General features: G+C 44.3%; 1 long non-coding RNA gene and 1 other non-coding gene across 2 annotated transcripts in view; one reads left to right on the top strand and one right to left on the bottom strand.

The window, feature by feature from the left end:
- Positions 1-26,591, top strand: part of LOC126149295 (uncharacterized) — a 1,122,064-nt gene that overhangs the window by 1,027,961 nt on the left and 67,512 nt on the right. The gene's annotated exons all lie outside the window — the stretch shown is intronic.
- On the bottom strand, positions 14,865-14,939 carry Trnat-cgu (transfer RNA threonine (anticodon CGU)). Its single transcript has one exon. It is a non-coding gene; the product is annotated as a tRNA-Thr (tRNA).

Raw genomic sequence — 26,591 nt, 5'->3', positions numbered from 1 at the left:
AGACAGATATCCCACTGTTGTCTGGTGCGTCTCCAGACACGTCTTCGCTGGTCATTGGGGCTCAATTCGAAACGGGCCGTATAGCTGAAGACGGTTCTACTCCTGTCAGAGTTCAGGCCTGGCGTGTTGCTTCTCCCCAAGTGCCAACCCTCAATTATTTGCTGGATGTGCTCCAATCTCTGTTTTTCTCTACAGTTTTTACCCTCGACAGCCCCATCTAGTACCATGGAAGTCATTCCCTGATGTCTTAAGGGATGTCCTATCGTACTGTCCTACTTGTCAGTGTTTTCCACATATTCCTTTCCTCTCAGATTCTGTGCAGAATCTCCTTATTTTACCAGTCCACCTAATTTTCAACATTCGTCTGTAGCACCACATCTCAAATTATTCGATTGTCTTCTGCTCTTGTTTTCTCACGGTCCATGTTCCACTACCATACGAAGCTGTGTTCGTACATTATCAGAAATTTCTTCCTCAAATTAAGGCGTATGTTTGACTAGTAGACTTCTCTTGGCCATAATCCCCTTCTTGCCAGCGCTGGTGTGATGTCCTGCTTCCTCCATCCGTCATGGGTTACTTTGCTGCCTAGGAAGCTGAATTCCTTAAACTCATCTATTTCTTGATCACCAATCGCGATGTTAAGTCTCTCCCTCTCTTGTCATTTTTGCTACTTCTGTTGATTCCATTCAGTAAATCATGTAATTGTTCTTCACTTTCACTCAAGTTAGCAACATCTTTTCACTTTGAATTTTAAATCCACTCCTGAACCTTTCTTTTAATTCCATCATTGCTTCTTCGATGTACGGATTGAACAGTAGCGACGAAAGACTACATTCCTGTCTTACACCCTTTTTAATCCGAGCACTTGTAGTGTAATGACGTAAGTTTTTTACAAATGATTTTCTTTTGACATATGACCATGTGTAGACTTCGTCACCTACGTCAGTTACAACACACTTCAAAATTATTTATATTCTTTTTAAATTGTCTCAGAATGGTTCTTGAACGAAACTGTAAAACATCATTTGAGTCGTATGCGCAGAATTACGTCACTCAGTCCAATTGGTTTGCGCAGATTTTTTCAGTTTAGATGTCGTTTGTTTCTCCTCAGAAATTATATTAATGCACGTTATCTGATTTAATAAATATTAGAACCACATTGAATAAACTTTCGAGATTCAAACTCGCGATGAACGTTGTCAAAAATTAATAATCTTGTCAAATATATTATTAACTCATTCACATAATTCTTCATAAATAAATCCTCGGAACACGTATTTAAACTTTTGCAGCATCCACTAGTTTATTATCTTCCTACATATAGACGTGAACCTGAGCCTTGACAAGACAGGACTGAACATTTACAACATGATTAAACTTTCTATGACATCATTGTTGTACAAAAATTACAATTTCTTATTTTTTTCATTTTTTAGAAGCACGACGCAACAACTCGGTTTCAGGATCTTCTGTTGCTCTTTGGCTGTCGACCCGCGACGCATAATGGCCAGCAACTTTCTCTCTGGTCCCGGCAGTGAAGATGCTGTCTCCGTTCGTTGCGCCGCCCTCTCCGTACATGAAACATAAAAAATAAATACAAAACTTTAGACAATTCACAACCATTACAAATATTACAAAAATACATAAACAAAAACTAAATTAAACATCACCTGCAAACTGAGCTGACACTGGTGGATGGGTGACGCTTCAATTTCGCGTCCCACTACACACTTCGGTTTTGGTCGTCCACTGTTAAAATTCCCGTTTGGCTCTTGTACATATTGTATATTACCCGTCTCTCCCTATAGCTTACCTCTATTTTTCTCTTGAACCATTTTAAACTGTCGAAAGTTTTTTCAGGTTGACAAATACTATGAACGTGTACGTGTACCTTCATATTAAAGGTTAAAAACGTGTTAATAGTCTTTACACCTCAGGGCTATACACCGATAATTATGAAATTATTCAAATCCACACACGGTTCAATAGGTTTCGAAGTACTGCATTCGTGCGACCGCTCTGTTTAATGCAATTACAGACGTCATGGTTCGTATCCATCTCTTTAGCAAAGGCGAACAGTAGGGCTAGTCAGCATTCTTGATAGTCTGGTTGAAATCAAGGTCGACGGGGTGATCATACCAGCATAACATGCAGCACCTGACGAAGAAGACTGAGTCGCTCGTCGAAATATCGTTCATAAAATGGAAAAAAGAATTCGGCTGAACATCAGTATACTTTTCATTGGGTCTACCTTACTAGCCATACTGTCTGCATTTGCTGAAGAGATGAATACGAACCATGACGTCTGTAATTGCATTAAGTAGAGCGGTCGCACGAATGCAATACTTCGAAACGTGTTCCTCTCTCGTTGCTATTTATAGACGAGTTCGACTCCCAACGCCCTCTGCGACCTTTGGTGCTGTTTTGGTTTTCAGAGACCAGACAGTCATTCCGTTACACGGAAAGTTCTCTCCGCCATTTGCGACTCTGGTGGATTTTGGAGCAGGCGAAAAATTAATACATTAAGTTTTGAATACACTATGGGAGTGACAGTGATCAATATGTTACAAATATTTACTGTTAAAAACAAGAATGTTTTAATAGTAAATAATAAATTAAGTGCCGGGCCCCAAGCCTTGTTTAAATTTGAACCTCTGTCCAGGTTTATTAGGTTTTCCGATACCTTTATTACAATAGACTCCTTAATTACACTGTACCAGGAACTTTACGTCTGCTCCAAGACACTGGTCTAATCCCATTTATTTACACGATTACATTCGAGGCGTTGCTCTGAGACAGCTGATCAGCTAGGTTGCTTCAACAGGGCGCGTCTCGGCTGTTGTAATAGTCCGCCCGGTGGAGGACGTCACATTCGCATGGAATGTGGTACACACCCGGCTCCTCGGAGACCTAGACCGTCTTTGATATTACAAAGGAGACCTGTATCTGGAAGAAGGTGACTCTTGGTCTCTAACAGATTTGCTTCTGATGCCATAATGAAAATAACGAAGAGCAATCCAGTACCTGACTGCAGAAATTCTATTTGACAAATTGATTTACTGACTGATCGACAATGTGAGAATATAAATAATCGTTTTCAACGAATCGAATGCAGTTTTCAAGGAGGTTATCAGTGCTTTATCAGCCTTCTCACCACAATTATACTGTACAACACACTAACAGACCTCAGACATTAATTTTAAATGATAGTTACCGCCTATGTTCGTTACTGAAATCGAACCAAGAATCAAAGTTATATTCCTCCGGAATAAGAGAAAATTAAAATATAATAAGTAGTACTAATCATTTGAACTTACTAGAATCCATTAAATTTTGATGTACCTGTACTTTGACGTGGGCGTGTACCAAACTGTGCTGGTGACCGTTTCCTGGTTGGCTCATGCTATACCCCTCTTCCTTCGCCCATGCTAACCTCCTTGCCTCGTTGTTCCGATGTCTAGGAGTAGACGTCTATAATGGTCGGTTCAGTACCGCTTGGCGACGTGGTGGTTCGGGACAGTACCAGTGCTCTTCGGTTGTTGGCATCCAGCACCTAGGAATTACAGTTATGAACAACTTAAATTGGAAACAACATATGAGAAATAGTGCGGGCAAGGTGAACCAGAGACTGCGTTTTATTGGCAGAAGACTTAAGAAGAATCAACAGATCTGCCAAAGAGACTGGCTACATTACGCTTGTCCGTCCTCTTGCGGAGTACTGCTGCGCGATGTGGGATCTGTACCAGATAGGATTAACGGAGTACGTCGAGAAAATTCAAAGAAGAGCAGCACGTTTTGTATTATGGAGAAATAGGGAAGAGAGTGTCTCTGACATTATACAAGATTTGGGATGGATACCATTAAAACAAGGGCGTTTTCCGTTGCGGTGGAATCTTCTCGCGAAATTTCAATCACCAACATTCTCCTCCGAATGCGAAAATATTTTGTTGACACAAACTTACATAGAGAGAAACGATCGTCATAATAAAATAAGGGAAATTAGAGCTCGCACGGAAAGGTATAGGTGTTAGTTTCTTCCGCGCGCTGTACGAGAGTGGAGTAATAGAGAATTTTTGTGAAGGTGGTTCGATTAACTGCATGCCAGGAACTTAAGTGCGATTGGCAGAATATCCATGTAGATGTAGATTTCTTACATTATATTGCCGTAGACCAAAAGCTGGCCTTGTCCAGTGCATTTGGGTTAGCCTTGTCTAGATCTTCCAAATTGTCGGTATTTGGACACATGCCATGCTGTAACAAGCGTGTGACAGTCTCCAGATGTTCGCAGTCACAAAGTCTGTGCAGGTGGCCCCTCCCCCAAGTGATTTACTTGGGTCTTTGGGTCTTTCAGCTTTAGAGCGCAGACTGACTTCCAGGCTGTCCACTCTTCGGTCTGGCGCAGTGGGTGCTCTTCTGCGGCTGTCGGTCTGGGGTGCGCGTTTCTTACTATGTCTACAGGTTCGATCTAGTGCGACGTGGTGTACCAGTGAGGCTGTTTATTGTGGCACACAGAAAGTTTTCCTAGATTTATGCCGTTGAAGGTGTCGCATGTGGTCACATGGTGGGATTACTGCCAAGGGAAACGTTCATTGAATACACCTACTCGGAGACACGTTTCGGATACTAACAATGTAGCCGACATCATATACCCCGGTGACGCACGTCTTGCTGGTCGGTGAAAAGAAAATTTGAGTAATGTTTCTAAAATAAATCGATTACCATGTACGATAAATTCTGTAGCTATTTTTGCAAGAACAACCAGAGTCAATTTCTAACGATTTTGATTACATTATGTAATTGGCTAAGAATATTACCAAAGTTTTATATGTAAAACTAACCAAACTAACTTTAATGGGAACGGCAGAACATCGTTTCCGGAAAACCAGTGTCATATCATAAACACGTAAGTACTTCATGCAGCAGTAACCATTGTGTTCATTACTCAAGCATTTTATGCGTTTTTCACTGCCAGTGCTAATAATGAAGACGAAAAAATTAAAACAGATTAAAAAAAATGTTTTTAAATTTAGCGGAATCTGACTATGAGCAGAAGAAATTCGATAAAAAATTAGGGAAAATCGAAGCAATTATTTCCTTTGCTATGATTTGCAAAAGCGTTTACCGACACCCCTTTGTACAGTGGAATAGCATTCTGTAAACGATCGCTGTGGACACTCAGTTTAACTCTGTGCTCCGTAACCAACACGCACGTATCCGGTCAGTGCTACACTGTATGTGAGATGAAATTGTTGTTGGCCACGAAGGATGTGAACATAGCTTTTTGTATTCCCAATCATATAAGTTATTGACATAAGTATGTTCGGTAACTGTTGCAGTAATCATAACAGGAATATTATTTCTGAATCATGTTCATGAATATATTTCAGGAGAGAAGCACTGAACGCTTTTACGGCTATTAATGAGAAGTTCCTTGAATTTGATCACACCCACGTGGATCACGATTCGATACAGGCTGCTTTCGAATAAACAAAACCGAATACAGATGCAAAAACCGATATACCTACGGACTGAGTTAATTTGAGCAGATTAGTTCCTAAACAAACCACCGATATACGTAATCTAACTTGAGCAAAACGGCTTGCTTAATTTCAGTGAACTTCTTCCTGGATGTTGGGTTAATAGAAAGCAAAAGATTTAGAGAGTCCGTTTCTTGGTTAAAGATAAAATTGTTCCAGCCTGCGAACGTGTACTATAAATTTTACTTCAGTCCACAAAAGGCGTTCGGGATATTAAATGCAACAGGCAGAAACAAGTATCCGGTGAATCATGACTTGTAACCCGTTCACAGGAGACCTATACGATCACCTGCAGAAATGGTGAAAGACCTATAGTCATTAATGTCCCTCATTCACCCACAGAGTAGGACGTTTTACAAGAACCTGGTTTCAAATCGTCAAGGAGACTGTGTAGACAACTTAGCAGATGAAAGGGAAATTTATGTTTTATTTGAGTTTTAAAAAGTTGTTTCGCCATTCTCTACTACGGACTGATATATACAGTGACGATTCCATATGTAGAATGCCTTCAAATATTGTAATATACAGCGTTATCTAATATCGTTGCCTTTAGTATCAATGCACGGGGATTAAAGTGAAATGTAGAACATGCACAAATTATAAATATGCAAGTACCTGATTTTATTTTTGTCCCTAAAAGAGCAAAAATATGCATATTTCGTGAATAAAAAATGCCATAAAAGCATCCTGCGTCTAAAAGTTTCTGAAATAAATTCAATATACCCTCAACAAATGTCAGAAAAATTGTAACTAACTAATGTGGTTGATAACGTACATCACGAAAAATATCATTTATTATCATATTTGTTTCTACCAAATATGAAACTGCAAACAAAGCGTTAACAGAGTTAATAGTATTGACGCTTTTTCTAAATTTCAATGCTTGATTCACACAAATTAGATTCTTTGACATTGGTTCGTCCTATATTAAGCCACAGAATTACATTTATTCGTAATTTAATATGCTAAAGGTATTTCACAAAAAAAATAAAACCCTCTTTTTCAGTTGTTTATAATGTAATGCACTGTCTTAAATGATTAATCACTGCAATATTTACTTAGTGATACAGAAAATCGAGCACAACACAGCGACGAGTTTTCCACGAATTCCCTTGATTGGGGACAACTAGCAACCTTTGCAGAACGAATCTCTCTGTTAAATATTTGATAACAGGGGGAAACAGCACAAACTCTTCATTTGTATTAATTACCTACCTCATTTGGCCGCGTACGCAGTCGGAAACATTTACTTCCAAAGCGAAGCCAAAAATTAACGACCTTTACTGGTGTGAGTGGCAGCGCTGGGATTGCAGTTTATTAAAGAGTGCAAATTATGTGGCCCACAACTGCGTGTTTTATTCAAAATAATTTCAGCGAAAGATATTTGTTTCATTAACTGCTTTTGATGGACGGAACTGAAACAGCGATAAAACGCTGCTGTCATAATGGGGACACCTATATCCCGAATACGAACAAACGAATCGTCTGCGGTTTTATGAGATCCAACTAGCTCTGGGCAAAAAGCTCTTGAAGGTATTACTTACTTCTTAGTAGACACAAGATTACTTACTTCAACATTCTCCTTACATGTGGTAATACACATAGCACCAAAAATACTTCCATAGTGTATCCGACAGGTATTTTGTAAATACTTAGGAGGAAACAAATACACAACCCTGTACATATTATCAACCTCTGCTATTTATATCTTTATAAGGCCGATCTTTTGCTCTGTGTCTAATGATGTGGGCATCGACGAGACGTTAAATCCTGACCTTCTTCATTATGTTACGTTATCCAAGTGGCGCACCTAGACTGTAAAAGAAATGAACAGTTAAAGCTTTCACAGCAGTTACTTTTTTTAAAAATTCTTTGTTCAGTTTAACTTTTTTATCGTGAGAATAACGCGAACTGTAGTTCTGCGACACGAGAGATATTAAGAAAATGCATGGTTTCTTGACCGCTTTCGCTGAGGAAGTTCTCACGACATGTCATCCAAGTACCAGTGATCACTGAAGCCGTGTTTCAACAAATTTCCTAGAAGTTATCTCTAGGCCTGAAAATGACGAGCAGGAAAACTGCGGGAACGTTGCTACAAAAGGACCTTTTCTTCCGATAATCATCTGCAAGCATTGCCTCGATGAGCTACGGTTAAAGTTTAAAGCTCATATCTTTCTTATCATTTCTGCCTGAATCTGCTGGTTTGTGCCACATCGTGACTTTCTGCAGAAGCTCACCAAATCTGTGTTCGATCTTCCAGTTTGTAGAATGCAGCGTTTGCGAGCCAGTGCCTGGTCGGCACTGTCTATACCCTTCGACTTAACTAGTATACGATCTTCAGCTCACGTCATTAAAGTGAGGTGGTAAAGTCATGGAATACCTCTTAATATCGTGTCGGACCTCCTTTTTCCAGGCATAGTGCCGCATCTCGATGTGACGTGGACTCAATATGTCGTTGGAACTTCTCTGCAGAAATATTGAGCCACGATGCCACTATAGCCGTCCATAATTCCGAAAGTTTTGCCGGTGCAGGATGTTGTTCACGAGCTGAACTCTCGATTATGTCCCATAAATATTCGAAGGGATTCATTTCGTTCGATCTGGATGGCCAAATCATTCCCTCCAGAATGTTCTTCAAACCAACTGCGAGCAAGTGTGGCTCGATGACATAGAGCGTTGCTGTCCATAAATATTCCCTTCTTGTTTGGGAACATGAATTCCTCAGTTTTCAGTTCCGCTTGTTTAGATAGATATACGACGTCTATTAAAAGCGTTACAGGAGTACTGTGCTTTCGGTGATGTATTAACAGACTTGTGCCTACTTTTTCGTAATTGTGTTGGTAAGTGTGCCTGAAAAGTAACAGTAATTAAGTGTTACTACGACATGTGTTAACACACCCAAGCGACAAAGAAACTGGCATAGGCACGCGTATTCAAATATACAGGGCTATTACAAATGATTGAAGCGATTTCATAAATTCACTGTAGCTCCATTCATTGACATACAGTCACGACACACTACAGATACGTAGAAAAACTCATAAAGTTTTGTTCGGCTGAAGCCGCACTTCGGGTTTCTGCCGCCAGAGCGCTCGAGAGCGCAGTGAGACAAAATGGCGACAGAAGCCGAGAAAGCGTATGTCGTGCTTGAAATGCACTCACATCAGTCAGTCATAACAGTGCAACGACACTTCAGGACGAAGTTCAACAAAGATCCACCAACTGCTAATTCCATTCGGCGATGGTATGCGCAGTTCAAAGCTTCTGGATGCCTCTGTAAGGGGAAATCAACGGGTCGGCCTGCAGTGAGCGAAGAAACGGTTGAACGCGTGCGGGCAAGTTTCACGCGTAGCCCGCGGAAGTCGACGAATAAAGCAAGCAGGGAGCTAAACGTACCACAGCTGACGGTTTGGAAAATCTTACGGAAAAGGCTAAAGCAGAAGCCTTACCGTTCACAATTGCTGCAAGCCCTGACACGCGATGACAAAGTCAAACGCTTTGAATTTTCGGCGCGGTTGCAACAGCTCATGGAAGAGGATGCGTTCAGCGCGAAACTTGTTTTCAGTGATGAAGCAACATTTTTTCTTAATGGTGAAGTGAACAGACACAGTGAGCGAATCTGGGCGGTAAAGAATCCTCACGCATTCGTGCAGAAAATTCGCAATTCACCAAAAGCTAACGTGTTTTGTGCAATCTCACGGTTTAAAGTTTATGGCCCCTTTTTCTTCTGCGAAAAAAACGTTACAGGACACGCGTATCTGGACATGCTGGAAAATTGGCTCATGCCACAACTGGAGACCGACAGCGCCGACTTCATCTTTCAACAGGATGGTGCTCCACCACACTTCCATCATGATGTTCAGCATTTCTTAAACAGGAGATTGGAAAACCGATGGATCGGTCGTGGTGGAGATCATGATCAGCAATTCATGTCATGGCCTCCACGCTCTCCCGACTTGACCCCATGCGATTTCTTTCTGTGGGGTTATGTGAAATATTCAGTGTTTAAACCTCCTCTACCAAGAAAAGTGCCAGAACTGCGAGCTCGCATCAAGGATGCTTTCGAACTCATTGATGCGGACATGCTGCGCCGAGTGTGGGAGGAACTTGATTATTGGCTTTATGTCTGCCGAATCACTAAAGAGGCACATATCGAACATTTATGAATGCCTAAAAAAACTTTTTGAGTTTTTGTATGTGTGTGCAAAGCATTGTGAAAATATCTCAAATAATAAAGTTATTGTAGAGCTGTGAAATCGCTTCAATCATTTTTAATAACCCTGTAGAGATTGTAAACACACAGAATACGCTCTGTCAGCAACGCCTATACTGGGTGGTCCATTGATAGTGACCGGGCCAAATATCTCAAGAAATAGGCACCAAACGAAAAAACTACAAACAACGAAACTCGTCTAGCTTGAAGGGGGAAACCAAACAGCGCTATCGTTGGCCCGCCAGATGGCGCTGCCATAGGTCAAAGGTATATCAACTGCCTTTTTTTAAAAATAGGAACCCCCATTTTTAATTACATATTCGTGTAGTACGTAAAGAAATATGAATGTTTTACTTGGACCACTTTTTTCGCATTGTGATAGATGGCGCTGTAATAGTCACAAACGTAGAAGTACGTGGTATCACGTAACATTTTGCCAGTGCGGACGGTATTTGCTTCGTGATACATTACCCGTGTTAAAACGGACCGTTTACCAATGGCGAAAAAGGTCGATATCGTGTTGACGTATGGCTATTGTGATCAAAATGTCCAACTGGCATGTGCTATGTATGCTGCTCGGTATCCTGGACGACATCGTCCAAGTGTCTGGACCGTTCGCTGGATAGTTACGTTATTTAAGGAAACAGGAAGTGTTCAGCCACATGTGAAACGTCAACCACGACCTGCAAAAATGATTATCCCCAAGTAGGTGTATTAGGTGCTGTCGCGGCTAATCCGCACATCAGTAGCAGACAAATTGCGCGAGAATCGGGAATCTCAAAAACGTCGGTGGTGAGAACGCTACATCAATATCGATTGCACCCGTACCATATTTCTATGCACCAGGAATCGCATGGCGACGACTTTGAACGTCGTGTACAGTTCTGCCACTGGGTACAAGACAAATTACGGGACGATGACAGATTTTTGCACGTGTTCTATTTAGCGATGAAGCGTCATTCACCAACAGCGGTAACGTAAACCGGTATAATATGCACTATTGGGCAACGGAAAATCCACGTTGGCTGCGACAAGTGGAACATCAGCGACCTTGTCGGGTTAATGTATGGTGCGGCATTATGGGAGGAAGGATAATTGGGCCCCATTGTACCGATGGCAATCTAAATGGTGTAATGTATGCTGATTTCCTACGTAATGTTCTACCAATGTTACTACAAGATGTTTCACTGTATGACAGAATGGCGATGTACTTCGAACTTGATGGATGCCCGGCACATAGCTCGCGTGCGGTTGAAGCGGTACTGAATAGCATATTTCATGACAGGTGGATTGGCCGTCGAAGCACCATACCGTGGCCCGCACGTTCACCGGATCTGGCGTCCCTGGATTTCTTTCTGTGGGAAAATTTGAAGGATATTTGTTATCGTGAACCACCGACAACCTGACAACATTCCTCAGCGCATTGTCAATGCATGTGCGAACATTACGGAAGGCGAACTACTCGTTCTCAGAAATGATAAGTTCACAAGGGTACATGTATTACATTGGAACACCGAAATAAAATGTTCAAACGTGCCTACGTTCTGTATTCTAATTTTAAAAACCTACCTGTTACCAACTGTTCGTGTAAAATTGTGAGCCGTATGTTTGTGACTCTTACAGCGCCATCTATCGCAAAGCGAAAAAAGTGGTCCAACTAAAACATTCACACGTACTATACGAATATGTAAGAAAAATGGGAGTTCCTATTTTTAAAAAAAAACGCAGTTGATATCCGTTTGACCTATGGCAGTGCCATCTAGAGGGCCAACCATAGCGCCATCTGGTTTCCCCCTTCAAGCTAGACGCTTATTTCGTGAGATATTTGTCCCAGTCAAGATCAATGGACCACCCTGTATATCAGATAGTAATGGTACAAGTTGTGTAGGGAACATATAATAATCAAAAGCTTTCACGTGGCGACGACTCTTTATCAGTTTTCATATAAATATCCCAGAGCACGTTAACGCATTTTTTTATTTCACCAGCTCAAACACGCTGTAAGCAGTAACATTCTCTTTTCCCCTGAATCCGTAGTTCTCAAGGTTAATTGTCGTAACATATTAAGTAAGTAAGAGCTATAGAATATTTCTTCTAATGTGCGGCTACAGCTCTGTTGTTGTACAAGTGGAGTCGCGCAGTCACTATTTCCCCCCCCCCCCCCCCCCCCACTCCTCATACATGACCATACTTTGCATACTACACTCACTACTGCTCCTTAGAACTATGGCATTACCTTATTCAGAGACATCTAGGACACAATTGAAATCGAATAATTGAATTACGATGGAATCATGGTGATTATTCACTTAGATACAGCTAGTGTGTTGAAAGAGATACACACGAGTCTATTGCACGCTTGTAATAAAGCATTCTTTCCACTAACGCCTGTAGGAGGTTTCTACATAACATGATATTCCTTTTTGAAAACTCAGCTCCCACACACACGTTATAGGATCTAAACAGGGCTCTTACTTCGTTTCGAATTCATTCAAACAATGGCAAAGGTTAACAGCATCGTAATTACGAAATGTACCGTCATACTGTTAAAAAAATCATCATGTCTTTGACATCGGTGCACTATACTTTCACGCTACCAGAAATTCTAAAATAATTGTTAGCGCCCGACACCGGCAGAAAAATACGTAGCTGCAACTATAGGAAAAATTCCATAACCATCTGGACGCAGACAGTGCTCGCACACTGGTACCGACATGTCCAGCACGGTCAGACTGGCACCGGGATAATAGTGTATGTACTGTAGCCCAGTAAGATGCTATTACTTTTTTAGTGACGTACTTCTTTATTTCTGAGTTTCTATGATGGTGAGCGTAGACAGTTCGTATTGAAAGATTTCGCGTTAGTAGCGTACACAGAACTTTTAGCAGATATACACTCCTGGAAATTGAAATAAGAACACCGTGAATTCATTGTCCCAGGAAGGGGAAACTTTATTGACACATTCCTGGGGGCAGATACATCACATGATCACACTGACAGAACCACAGGCACATAGACACAGGCAACAGAGCATGCACAATGTCGGCACTAGTACAGTGTATATCCACCTTTCGCAGCAATGCAGGCTGCTATTCTCCCATGGAGACGATCGTAGAGATGCTGGATGTAGTCCTGTGGAACGGCTTGCCATGCCATTTCCACCTGGCGCCTCAGTTGGACCAGCGTTCGTGCTGGACGTGCAGACCGCGTGAGACGACGCTTCATCCAGTCCCAAACATGCTCAATGGGGGACAGATCCGGAGATCTTACTGGCCAGGGTAGTTGACTTACACCTTCTAGAGCACGTTGGGTGGCACGGAATACATGCGGACGTGCATTGTCCTGTTGGAACAGCAAGTTCCCTTGCCGGTCTAGGAATGGTAGAACGATGGGTTTGATGACGGTTTGGATGTACCGTGCACTATTCAGTGTCCCCTCGACGATCACCAGTGGTGTACGGCCAGTGTAGGAGATCGCTCCCCACACCATGATGCCGGGTGTTGGCCCTGTGTGCCTCGGTCGTGTGCAGTCCTGATTGTGGCGCTCACCTGCACGGCGCCAAACACGCATACGACCATCATTGGCACCAAGGCAGAAGCGACTCTCATCGCTGAAGACGACACGTCTCCATTCGTCCCTCCATTCACGCCTGTCGCGACACAACTGGAGGCGGGCTGCACGATGTTGGGGCGTGAGCGGAAGACGGCCTAACGGTGTGCGGGACCGTAGCCCAGCTTCATGGAGACGGTTGCGAATGGTCCTCGCCGATACCCCAGGAGCAACAGTGTCCCTGATTTGCTGGGAAGTGGCGGTGCGGTCCCCTACGGCACTGCGTAGGATCCTACGGTCTTGGCGTGCATCCGTGCGTCGCTGCGGTCCGGTCCCAGGTCGACGGGCACGTGCACCTTCCGCCGACCACTGGCGACAACATCGATGTACTGTGGAGACCTCACGCCCCACGTGTTGAGCAATTCGGCGGTACGTCCACCCGGCCTCCCGCATGCCCACTATACGCCCTCGCTCAAAGTCCGTCAACTGCACGTACGGTTCACGTCCACGCTGTCGCGGCATGCTACCAGTGTTAAAGACTGCGATGGAGCTCCGTATGACACGGCAAACTGGCTGACACTGACGGCGGCGGTGCACACATGCTGCGCAGCTAGCGCCATTCGACGGCCAACACCGCGGTTCCTGGTGTGTCCGCTGTGCCGTGCGTGTGATCATTGCTTGTACAGCCCTCTCGCAGTGTCCGGAGCAAGTATGGTGGGTCTGACACACCGGTGTCAATGTGTTCTTTTTTCCATTTCCAGGAGTGTATTTTTGGCACGTGTTGCGTCGCCGAGACCCTTCAAGCAAGTGATATGCTCTAAGACAAGAAAGAGCGCAAAGTCGTTAACGCATTTCTACCATGGAATTCATTGGAATGACCCTGACATCTCTTATAAAGATATGGTGACAGCGCTTAAAAAATTCGATCGTGCAGACGCAATTATTTACATCAAAGGCAAGGAGAAAATCATGTGGCTAAGGCGAATATACAAGTTTGCTTCTATTCAAGACCTGGAATTCTACAGTTATCCATCTATCTATCGACTCAAGAACATGTATAAAAAGAAAGTGCTATTGTATCTGCTTATGAGAATGTAAAATTACTTTTAAGTTGGATGAGAAATAAATATTTTTTGTCCCCTAACAATGCTTGTAGTCTTTCTTTTCTTCGACACCCACGTCCTTAGTAAGTAAGTTCATCGGTGATACTGTACCTGCATTCCACTGGAACTGTCTGAGCCACATACCGCAGCCTTTGAGCGCGGTTTCGCCTGACGAGTAACGCTAACTGCGTCATCAATAGATGCGCTTTCACCTCACCTGCAGGGAAGCCACTGAAAGTGAGCTCTCAGGGGCGTTGCGTCACGTACCACGTGTGATTACCGCCGCAGGACGCGGCCCAGCGTATGCCATTCAGAACTCTCGTTGCAGCAGTGTTTAAAACAACATACCTTATAGATACCATCAGTGACCATGCAGCTCGTTAGACTGAAATTACAGTGAAACGAACACCCTTAGCTGCTTACAGGCGTTGACAGACGTCAACGGGGACAGATGAAAATGTGTGCCCCGACCGGGACTCGAACCCGGGATCTCCTGCTTACGTGGCAGACGCTCTATCCAGCTGAGCCACCGAGGGCACAGAGGATAGCGCGACTGTAGGGATTTATCTCTGGCACGCCTCCCGCGAAACCCACATTCTCAACGTATTGTCCCGCACTACATTTGTAGTGTCCTCGCCATTATACTCATTACTCGCGGCGCGTTGCCAATTCCCGGAAGAGTTCGGGCACTGTTCGTGCATTCGCACAGAAGAATAAGATGGTCATGTGTCATGTGAGCCTTAACTATATATATATACTAAGATGGTGTCTGTTCTTTCGGACATGTCTTACGGGAATCGGCAACGAGCCGCGAGTAATGAGTATAATGGGCGGGGGCACTACAAATGTAGTGCGGGACATACCTTATAGATATGTGCTGTGCAATGTGGATGTAACCACCCATTGTTCAGAAATACATTTATCTTTTCTTAATCAAAAGAATGATGATTGAGGGTTGAAATAATAACAATCGACATTTTTACAAAAAATAAGTGAATTTATTTATAACTCAGATTTTTAACATTGTTTGCGAAATATCAATTTACAGATACATGATTAAGTTCTTTTCATTATATCAGTTTACAGATAAATGATTCACATTTTACATATTTTGACAAAAATATCGATCTTCTGCTGTTTGCAGATACGTGATTCAGATTTTACGTTACAACAGTTTACAGATACATGATTCAGAGTTGCATTTTTTGAGAAACATGAACATTCTGCATTTGCGAAGGATCCAATGGGAACTCTAAACGTGGGAACGATGATGGGAAAGGGAAGAGAGACAGTAGACATGATGCAGAGGAGGAAGATAAAGGCTTTGTGTGTGCAAGAGACAAGGTGGAAGGGCAATTAGGGAAAGATCTTAGGTGAAGGCTATAAGCTACTTTGTAGTAGTGCAAGCCCGGAGTCAAGAAATGGAGTTGGAGCTATTTTGCACAGAGAGCTTCAAGAAGAGGTATGTGATGTCAGCAAAATAAATGATAGGATCATGTATGTTAAGATGATGTTTGGCGGAGAAATGGCAACAGTGCTGACAGCCTATGCACCCCAAGCGGGATGTTCGGAGGACGAGAAGGAAAAATTTTGGAGAGATTTGGATGGAGTAATGGTCGGAATACCAGAGAATGAAAGAGTGATAGTCGGCGGGGATCTAAATCGTCATGTTGGCGGAAGGAAAGGTGGGGAAGAGAGGTGGCATGGAGGATGTGGGTATAGCGAGAGAAATGAGGAAGGAAAAAGGTAATGGAGTTTGCAGTGGCTTTTGATCTGGTGATTACTAATACCTTCTTCCAAAGAAAAAGAGAAAAACTAATAACATACAGGAGTGGCGAAAATAAAAGCCAAATTGATTACATATTATGTGGAAGGAAAAATAGTGGGGAGGTGCGAAATACTAAGATCATATACCGTGAAGGAATAGCAATACAACATAAGTTGATTGTAGCGGATTGTGAGATGAAAGTATGTAAAATACAGAGACACATAAATAAATGTGAAAGGAAAATTAAGTGGTGGAGATTAAAGGATAAAAATTTGAGAGAGGAGTTTAGTGAAAAAGTACTGGGAAAGGTAAAACTGGCAGAAAGTGTGCAGGAATGGTGGAAAATAAATAGTGCTGTTATAAGGAAGACCGGGGAGGAAGTGTTCAGGTTAACATCTGGGAGAGGGGTGCCAAAAGATAAGGAGGCGTGGTGATGGAATGAAGAGGTGCAGAAGGTTGTGAAGGAAAAAAACAGATGCTAAGAGGAAGTGGGATATGTCCGGAAGTGCTGAGGATGGGCAAGCATACAAAAGTGCAAAGAAGGAGGCAAAACGAGCCGTGGCTAAGGCTAAAGTTGAATCAGTAAGGAAGGCATACGAACAACTACAGAAAAATCAGGATATGAGACAACTGATAAGGATAGGCAAATCAAGAAATAAAGCTTCTAAGGATTTGACAGCAATAAAACAAATGAAAGATGAAACAGAAATAATTCTGCATGACCATAGAAAAATCATCCAAAGATGGTTGAATTATTTAGAGAAATTGCTGAATGAAGAAAATGTAAGAGTGAAAACTGAGGAAGGAGGGACAAACGAAGGATTAACGATGGATGTAAGTAGACATGGAGTCGAATGGGCACTTGAAAATATGAAAAATGGGAAGGCAGTTGGCCCAGACCAGATCCCCGTTGAGGTATGGAAGTGTCTCGGTAAAAATGGAATTGAGCTCCTTTGGGATTTAATGAAGAAGATTTCGCGACAGGAGGAGAGGCCAGACGAGTGGAGAACTAGTGTACTGATCCCAATATTTAAGGGGAAAGGTGATGTGCAGGACTGCAGTAACTATAGAGGTATTAAACTGATGGCACACATAATGAAAATTTGGGTAAGAGTTATAGAAGCAAGATTACGCAAGAAGACTGTGGTGTGTGAAGAACAGTTTGGGTTCATGCCTGGAAGAGGAACGACTGATGCAATACATGCTTTAAGGCGTATAGTGGAGAGACACGGGGAGCTACAAGCCGATCTACATATGGCTTTCGTTGATTTAGAGAAAGCATATGACAGAGTCCCAAGGGACGAAATATGGAGAAGCATGAGAGAGCAGTGCGTGCCAGAGAAGTATGTGAGGGTAGTGAAGGAAATGTACAGAGGAGCAATGAAACAGGTGAGAAGTAGTGTGGGCATGACAAAGGAGCTTCCAGTAAAAGTAGGGTTACATCAAGGGTCTGCGCTTAGTCCTTACCTGATTATAGATGTGTTGGTGAAAGATGTAAAGAAGGAAGCGCCGTGGAATATGATGTTTGCGGATGATGTGGTTCTTTGTGGGCAGACATCGTCAGACTTGAGGAAAAGCTGGAGGAATTGAGGAAGGCACTAGAAGGAAGATGGATGAAAATTAGCTGGACAAAGTCAGAATATTTAGCACTGAAGAATGTGCAGATGAGATCTTGCAAGATCCAGGATGATGAGCTGAAATCGGTCTGCAAATTTAAATACCTGGGGTCGTACAAAGAGAGGGACGGAGGACTGGAAAGCGAGATACCTCACCGAATAAATTGCGGTTGGAACAACTGGAGGAAAATGAGTGGAGTGTTGTGTGACAAGTAGGTGAGCACTGGGTTGAAAGGGAAAGTGTACAAGTCGGTGGTAAGGCCTGATATGACATACGGGGCAGAGACATGGCCTTTCACAGTAGCCCAGGAAAGGAAGATGCAAGTGTCGGAAATGAGGATGCTGAGGTGGATGTATGGGTAATAAGGAAGGACAGGATTAGAAATGAATTTGTTAGAGGAGCTGTGAAACTGGGACCCATGGGGAAAAAGATACAAGAGAGCAGACTAAGGCGGTACGGACACTTACAGAGAAAAGGGGAAGAGCATATCGGAAACAGAGTTGAAGATGTAAAGATTGAAGGAGCGAGAAGGAGAGGAAGACCGAAGATGAGGTGGAAGGATAACTGGGGACCTAAGGGAGAAAGGATGGAAGAAGGAAGAGGCAATGGATAGAGTACTATGGAGGAGAAGGATCCAGAAGAGCAACGCTAATCCTACATGACGTGGGACAAGGTGATGATGAAGAAGAAGAAGAAGAAGAAGAACCTTCTGCACAGATATATGATTGAGGTTTACAGTATATAAGTTTACAACTAATACAGAGGTACTACTACAAGCTAATGACACTATCTTACAGGCTAAATACTACCACTAGTGAAGTTCCACCTGAAGCAGAAAAGACTTTTAGGTCAAGGCGAACGTATTTCTTTGAAGTGGGTGGCTCTAAACATTATACGCTACCACAAGCGAGTGAAGATATATTTCTGAAGTGGGTGGCTTTAAACATTTTCCATTACCACAAGCAAGTGAACATATATTTCTTTGAAGTCGATGGCTCTAAACATTTTCCACTACCACAAGCGAGTGAACATAAATATAAACAATTTAATTTGGTGGAACTCACGTACTTAAAAGTAGTTCTGACTGGATGGTTAGCGATAGGTGAAACTTACAAACTAAAATCTATTCTATAACCACTCACACACAAACACATATCAAGTGCGAAAAACTTTGTTTTTTCTCGATGTATTAAGTAGTATTAAGTAATCAACCAGAGTCCCCCACCACTACTTTCACTTTAAGTAAATAATGTGAGTATGGGAGGGTTTCCACCCCTTCCTCACAAATTACTCTTTTATCGTCAAGAGGAGACAATCTGACTTTAGACCGCAGCACAGTGTACACCATGTAACATCGTGATCGAAAGCTAGTTTGCTGAATCATGTGTGGATGAGTGCCTTGAACGCGGCGACCATACAGACACTGCAATAGTCTTCAACCGTAAGAGCACGAGATGCTGTGCGTCTAACACCCTTTGCCTGCCTCTGAGTGCCCCCGTCTATTGTACGATATGCATACATTTTGGACCTCAAGCCCAAAAATTCTACAATAGGTAAACCATTCGCCTCATCTTTCATGCGACCGATAACCTTCTTGTTCTGAGGAACAGTACTGTAAGGATTATCTGCCCCATAAGAAGATGTGTCGAATTCTTCACCTTTGCAACTAATTACTTCATATCGATCGCAGTTCTTGATCCAGTAGATAAAGCTCTCTGCATCCATATAAAGTATCTTTGGCTCTACGAAATGAGGTTTCGCAAACTCGTAGTGGAATTGGTACATGTAGAATTCCTCTATCATATACCCCTTAAATGGTTTGTTTATCGAGACATGAAGAGGTTGCAGTTGGGAGGTAAGTCCTACTGGGATAACAGAAAGCTCTGTATTTTCCTGTCTCATTTTCCCTTTCACAAAAATTTTCAAATCACTACTAAATTGATCTAGCGCAAGAAGAGAACTATTCTTCAATAAAACACCTTTCCTTCTCGCCCGCACTCTGTTAAACCATAATTTCATGCCAGGCTTGTTCATTCAACCCTTGTCTCGTACGTGAACGATAATACCTGATAGTATTAGAGAAAGTTTGGTTTGTGCTTGTAAATGATGACGGGTTTAAGTTTAGTACCGTCAGCACAACATGAAACGACAACGGTGTATCGCATTTTCTATGAACACTTGTTTTTATAGTTACTGTTGTAGCAACTTTCATGGCAACAGTTCTGTCACTCGGCACATCAAAGGTCAGCGGAGTGTCTCCCACAATCGCTATTTGGCATACGGTAGTTCCACACTGGTTTTCTTTCGAAGTTGAATAATAAAGCAATGGCAAGATAATATTTCCTCCTCACACACTTGTGGCATTTTCTGAAATATTTTGTTTTGGTTCACATGCTAAGTCCACGACACTTCATAAACCTGTAGGAAAAACCAACCCCTCATTTTAAAGTCCGTGGCACTAGCTTACGAGCACGCATTTGAATTATTTTCGGATTAATTCCAATGCTATTTTGATGGTGCCCATGATTCCATTTCGATATGTTATCTTCTACTTTTGGGCATTTTGTATTCAGTCCTCTGTTTGCACATTTAGTCTTCCTCATTTATTTCAGTTCCTCTGTACCAGCCCGCGTATGGTGTTTTCTTTTGGTGGAGGGCCGAAATGCCGTTCAGATACTCTGTTTGTATGTCCTTCTGCATACGTTATTGCTTTAAATTTATAGCTCGCATCACATGAATACTGTTCATTTTTTTTCCATTACGGAACTAGCTACTACTGTATTGTACTGTTGCCGATAACAAAAATCACTTTCAGTTCAAGTTCACTGGCACGGTAGACTGCATCATAGGCCAGACAGTGTTCTGGGTTTGTGATGGCGAGGCGGCAGGGAGACAATGTCAGCAAGCTTGTGAATCCCGGCTGCTCAGGTTCGTCGCATGCTGCTGCCAGTTAAAGTTAACGCTGCCAGAAGGAGGTAGGTGTCTCACGGCGTCGAATGTAAGTAAATTTTTTAAGACTGGTGCGAATTTTATATCAAACTCTACACATTTTATATTAATTTCGAGAATAAAACGCACCTGCATTTTGGAGGCGATTTTCGAAGATTTATGAGCAAAATAAATATGCTACATTTAATTTTTGAACATCTGGAGATGATACCATTTTCGAAACTCTTTTCCTAATTTGTACCAGTAGGTGCGTGAACTGTACCACGCTATCAAACTACACTGTCCAATCACTTTGATATTTCCACCTGTCAAAAGCCTGAATAACAATCTTCCGCAAAGCGGAATGCTCGAGACGTGCAGGAAGAAAGTCTGGAAGATGTCGACATGGATGTGCAGCCTTGTCGACTCACTGTTATTGTTGGCTGCGCTGCGGTTCTCGGTTGAGAATCCATGGAGCGCACAGCCCGATCGAGGTGGTCCCACGGATTCTCGAGTGGGTTTGAATTCGGCGAGTTTGGTGGCTGGTCTTCGAGTTGAGTCACACGTTGCACGGTCCTGCTGGTATATGCCATCGTGCCAAGGAAAACAAACTTCATGTAGGGGGGAACATGGCTCCAGGACTAGATCTATCCATTGTGCCTTCCAGAACGACGAGGTCGCCCGAGCAATGACACAGGAATATTGTCCGGGCCGTAACGCTTTCTCCTCCGGCTGGTTTCATTTGGGGGAGGAGACCAAACTGCGAGGTCATCGGTCTCATCGGATTACGGAAGCATGGGGAAGGAAGTCGGCCGTGCCCTTTCAAAGGAATCATCTCGGCATTTGCCTGAAGCGATTTAGGGAAATCATGGAAAACCTAAATCAGGATGGTCAGACTTGGGATTGAACCGTCGTCCTCCCGAATGCGAGTCCATTGTTTCTCCTCCGGCATGGACCCTTCCGACTATTGTTGCAGGTGTTTCGATTCAGACGTTTCTCTCTGTATGCGCAAAAATAAACAAAAATAAATAAATAATTAAGTGACATAAAAAATAAAAATAAAATAAATCCAACACACTTAAGCAGAAGTCAATTTTATTCACAAATAATGTAACAGGCAGCTCGCCATTGTAGAAACAGATGATAACAATCGTACAGACAGTTTACAGTAAAGGGTTCCCAAACATCACTACATCTGCCACCATCTGACGACATCACAGGCATGTGTTTTCAGATGCGAATATTGTAAACGTTCTGAATTATATTCTGCCATAGATTTTAAGAAGCAACTTACACCTTTTGTTTGAGATCAGCAATGTTCTTGCACACAGTAAGTTCCTAATTCACCATGTCCCACACGTGTTCAGTTGGCTACAGATTCCATGACCTTGATGGTCAGAGCTGTTGTTGTACTCTGTGAAGAGCACATTGTGTCGCAGCAGGCGTATGCGAAAGTGCATTGTCCTGCTGAGAAAGAACTTCAGACGTGCATTGTGCTGCTGAAAAAGAACATCGGACATGCATTGTCCTGCCAAAAAAGGACACCACATTCCTCTCGAAGAACTAGCACAGGAATGACAACTTGTGCAATGTTGCAGGCACTGTTTATTCTGCAGAAGCACCAAATGTAACCGAGAGTTGTAACTGATGGCCTGCCAAACCTTGAAGCCAGGAGATGGACCTTTATGCTGTGGGTGAATACACATTGGAATAGACCGCTTACCAGATCTGCAAGCGTATATCCATCACCAACGTGAAGAAAGAACGTACTTTCATCACTGAAGACAGTAGAGGCCGCTCTGCTCTCTAGTTGAGTGTTTCCGGGCAGCAATTCTCCGTGTCGCGGTGTCAGTGGTGGCATGGCCAGAGGCACATTTGATCTTCGTCCTACTGCAGGTCCTTCGTGATACTCCAGGTGCAACATGTGCCTATACAAGTTCTTTCCTCGATGGTGTTGGATCTACTGCTATTACCACAGTGCATCGATATTGCTGTGCGTCTGTACTGCTTTGAAGTCCAGAGCCTGCTCTACCGACAAGGGAATGTTCCACACACCTTTGCCTAAAAGCAGCAACACACCACCGATACACTGTGCCAAACATGTGCAGCAGTACGGCGACACATCCATCCAGCTTCCCACAAGCCCACAGTGCGTTCCCATTCAGTGGGCTAAAGCTGATAACCTGTTCTGCAGCACTACGTACTCGTCGACAGGGCGTGGCTGTACAGTAAATGAATGTTGCACACACTGTTCATCTTTAAACTCAGCTCAGTTACTACTACCTGCAGGGTCAAAACAGGTTGCACAGGCAGGGCTCCTGAAAGCCAGCCAATCGTCAATGACCAACCTTTCAGCACGTACATGTTACTCGCTAGTACCCCTGAAGACAGTTCTTGAGGATGTTCGTTTTGTTTCCGACAGTGTACTTCTAGTAAGTGATTACTAATTATTCGCCACTGTGCTGTTCACATTATTTTTGTTACACCGCGTTCTTAAATGCCGTGTTGCAAGACGCAAATGTGCAAGCACATCACCTAAATATAGCAATTACTTCCTGTGATAGAGGTTTCGCTTCCTGGTTCCTTTATGTTGGCTGCCAAACGTATTTGAGAACAACACTTTATTCCTCCCAGACCTCAAAACTGCAGCGTTAGTGGCTGGTGCTATCGTCTCGGCAATGTGGCCGAAGGCAGATGCTGAAAATGGGTAGCCGTGCCCGGAGCGTCCGGAAACTTGTGGCTCGGCCAAACAAGTGGTGTCGGGAGGAGTGGCGGGGGGGGGGGGGGGGGGGCTGTGTGGAGGCCACTGCAGCCGGGGCGACGACCCATCTCCCGGGACGGCCGCGGCAGCAATTTGCCGACATGGCCGCCACACAATGGCCGGCAGACGCGACAAACGAGCACTCGCCTCGCCGCCCGACACCCTTGCCGTGCAGCCGGAAGTGGGCGTGGTGTGCCGTCAGCCTGGCCTCTGCTTCACGTGGGATGCTACCGCGATACCTCGAAACCAGACTTTCTTGTAAAACAGGCACTTTTTCGCCTCTTACACTTTCTCTGGAATTTCATCTACCAGCAGTGTCTTCTTCTGTACCCTTTCAAATGCAGTTAATTTCTCGAAGCACACAAATCAAATACATGGGGAGGAGGGCGTTCAGTGAGTAATGCAACACTTTTCTTCTCGCCAATTTCGGTTGAAAAAATGTGTAATTTGTCGTGGGAAATCGTGAAACATTCCCGCTGCAGTCCTTATCGTTTTTGAAGATCTGACACGTGATGGCACTTTATGTAGCCTTCAGTTGGTTCAAATGGCTTTAAGCACTATGGGACGTAACATCTGAGGTCATCAGTCCCCTAGACTTAGAACTACTTAAACGTAAATAACCTAAGGACATCACATAGTCCATGCCCCAGGCAGGATTCGAACCGGCGACTGTAGCAGCAGCGCGGTTCCGGACTGAGGCGCCTAGAATCGCTCGGCCACCGCAGCCGGTTATGTAGCCTTCAAAATGGCGTCTGTAACGTTGGTACTCTCCAAGCAGAGAGCTGTGATTTTTATTTTGGCGGACAACCAAGTCATCGCAGATATTCATAGGCGACTACAAATTGTCAGCTGGCACCTGGTAGTGAACAAAACCAGGGTGAATCGCTAGACGTGGTCATCATCGCAGAATGATCGCGCAAACCTGTCCGAACTCCAGCGTGCCGATCGCCGGCACGCAGCTGTGACTTCTGCAATATTGGAACGTGCGGACACTTTCGCTCATGGTGCTGATCGGCAGATCACAAATACTCTCCTGGAAGTGGAAAAAAGAACACATTGACACCGGTGTGTCAGACCCACCATACTTGCTCCGGACACTGCGAGAGGGCTGTACAAGCAATGATCACACGCACGGCACAGCGGACACACCAGGAACCGCGGTGTTGGCCGTCGAATGGCGCTAGCTGCGCAGCATTTGTGCACCGCCGCCGTCAGTGTCAGCCAGTTTGCCGTGGCATACGGAGCTCCATCGCAGTCTTTAACACTGGTAGCATGCCGCGACAGCGTGGACGTGAACCGTATGTGCAGTTGACGGACTTTGAGCGAGGGCGTATAGTGGGCATGCGGGAGGCCGGGTGGACGTACCGCCGAATTGCTCAACACGTGGGGCGTGAGGTCTCCACAGTACATCGATGTTGTCGCCAGTGGTCGGCGGAAGGTGCACGTGCCCGTCGACCTGGGACCGGACCGCAGCGACGCACGGATGCACGCCAAGACCGTAGGATCCTACGCAGTGCCGTAGGGGACCGCACCGCCACTTCTCAGCAAATTAGGGACACTGTTGCTCCTGGGGTATCGGCGAGGACCATTCGCAACCGTCTCCATGAAGCTGGGCTACGGTCCCGCACACCGTTAGGCCGTCTTCCACTCACGCCCCAACATCGTGCAGCCCGCCTCCAGTGGTGTCGCGACAGGCGTGAATGGAGGGACGAATGGAGACGTGTCGTCTTCAGCGATGAGAGTCGCTTCTGCCTTGGTGCCAATGATGGTCGTATGCGTGTTTGGCGCCGTGCAGGTGAGCGCCACAATCAGGACTGCATACGACCGAGGCACACAGGGCCAACACCCGGCATCATGGTGTGGGGAGCGATCTCCTACACCGGCCGTACACCACTGGTGATCGTCGAGGGGACGCTGAATAGTGCACGGTACATCCAAACCGTCATCGAACCCATCATTCTACCATTCCTAGACCGGCAAGGGAACTTGCTGTTCCAACAGGACAATGCACGTCCGCATGTATCCCGTGCCACCCAACGTGCTCCAGAAGGTGTATGTCAACTACCCTGGCCAACAAGATCTCCGGATCTGTCCCCCATTGAGCATGATTGGAACTGGATGAAGCGTCGTCTCACGCGGTCTGCACGTCCATCACGAACGCTGGTCCAACTGAGGCACCAGGTGGAAATGGCATGGCAAGCCGTTCCACAGGACTACATCCAGCATCTCTACGATCGTCTCCATGGGAGAATAGCAGCCTGCATTGCTGCGAAAGGTGGATATACACTGTACTACTGCCGACATTGTGCATGCTCTGTTGCCTGTGTCTATGTGCCTGTGGTTCTGTCAGTGTGATCATGTGATGTATCTGACCCCAGGAATGTGTCAATAAAGTTTCCCCTTCCTGGGACAATGAATTCACGGTGTTCTTATTTCAATTTCCAGGAGTGTATATCGCGCTGCACAACTGGAAATCTCTTCAAAAGTTTTCGATTGTCGGCAGTGCTGAGGCTCTCGTGCACCAGTTGTGGTACACAACGGTGTGTGCCCGCTGGCTTCCTCGTCTCCTAACAAAGGACCGCCGCGCGGCATTAGCTGAGCAGTGTGAGGCACTGCAGTCACGGACTGTGCGGCTGAACGCGGCGGAGGTTCGAGTCCTCCCTCGGGCATGGCTGTGTGTGATGTCCATAGGATAATTTAGGTTAAGTAGTGCGTAAGCTTAGGGTTCAAATGGCTTTAAGCACTATGGGACGTAACATCTGAGGTCATCAGTCCCCTAGAACTTAGAACTACTTAAACCTAGGACATCACACACATCCATGTCCGAGACAGGAGTCGAACCTGCGACCGTAGCAGTCGCGCGGTTCCGGACTGAAGCGCCTAGAACGGCACGGCCACCGCGGCCTGCGTAAGCTTAAGGATTGATGACCTTAGCCGTTAAGTCCCATCAGATTTCACACACATTTTTGAACAAAGGACCATCTGTGCGGAACTGCTTGCGCATTACGAGACTCATCGTCCAAATTTTGTGTCGAACGTCGTCAAAGGCGATGAATTGTGGATTCATCACTTCGAACTGAAACAAAACGGTGACATACATACTCTACGGCGAAAA

Source organism: Schistocerca cancellata, chromosome 2 (genome assembly GCF_023864275.1).
Source record: "Schistocerca cancellata isolate TAMUIC-IGC-003103 chromosome 2, iqSchCanc2.1, whole genome shotgun sequence".
NCBI classification, from domain to species: domain Eukaryota; kingdom Metazoa; phylum Arthropoda; class Insecta; order Orthoptera; family Acrididae; genus Schistocerca; species Schistocerca cancellata.
This window is presented reverse-complemented; position numbering and strand designations above follow the sequence as displayed.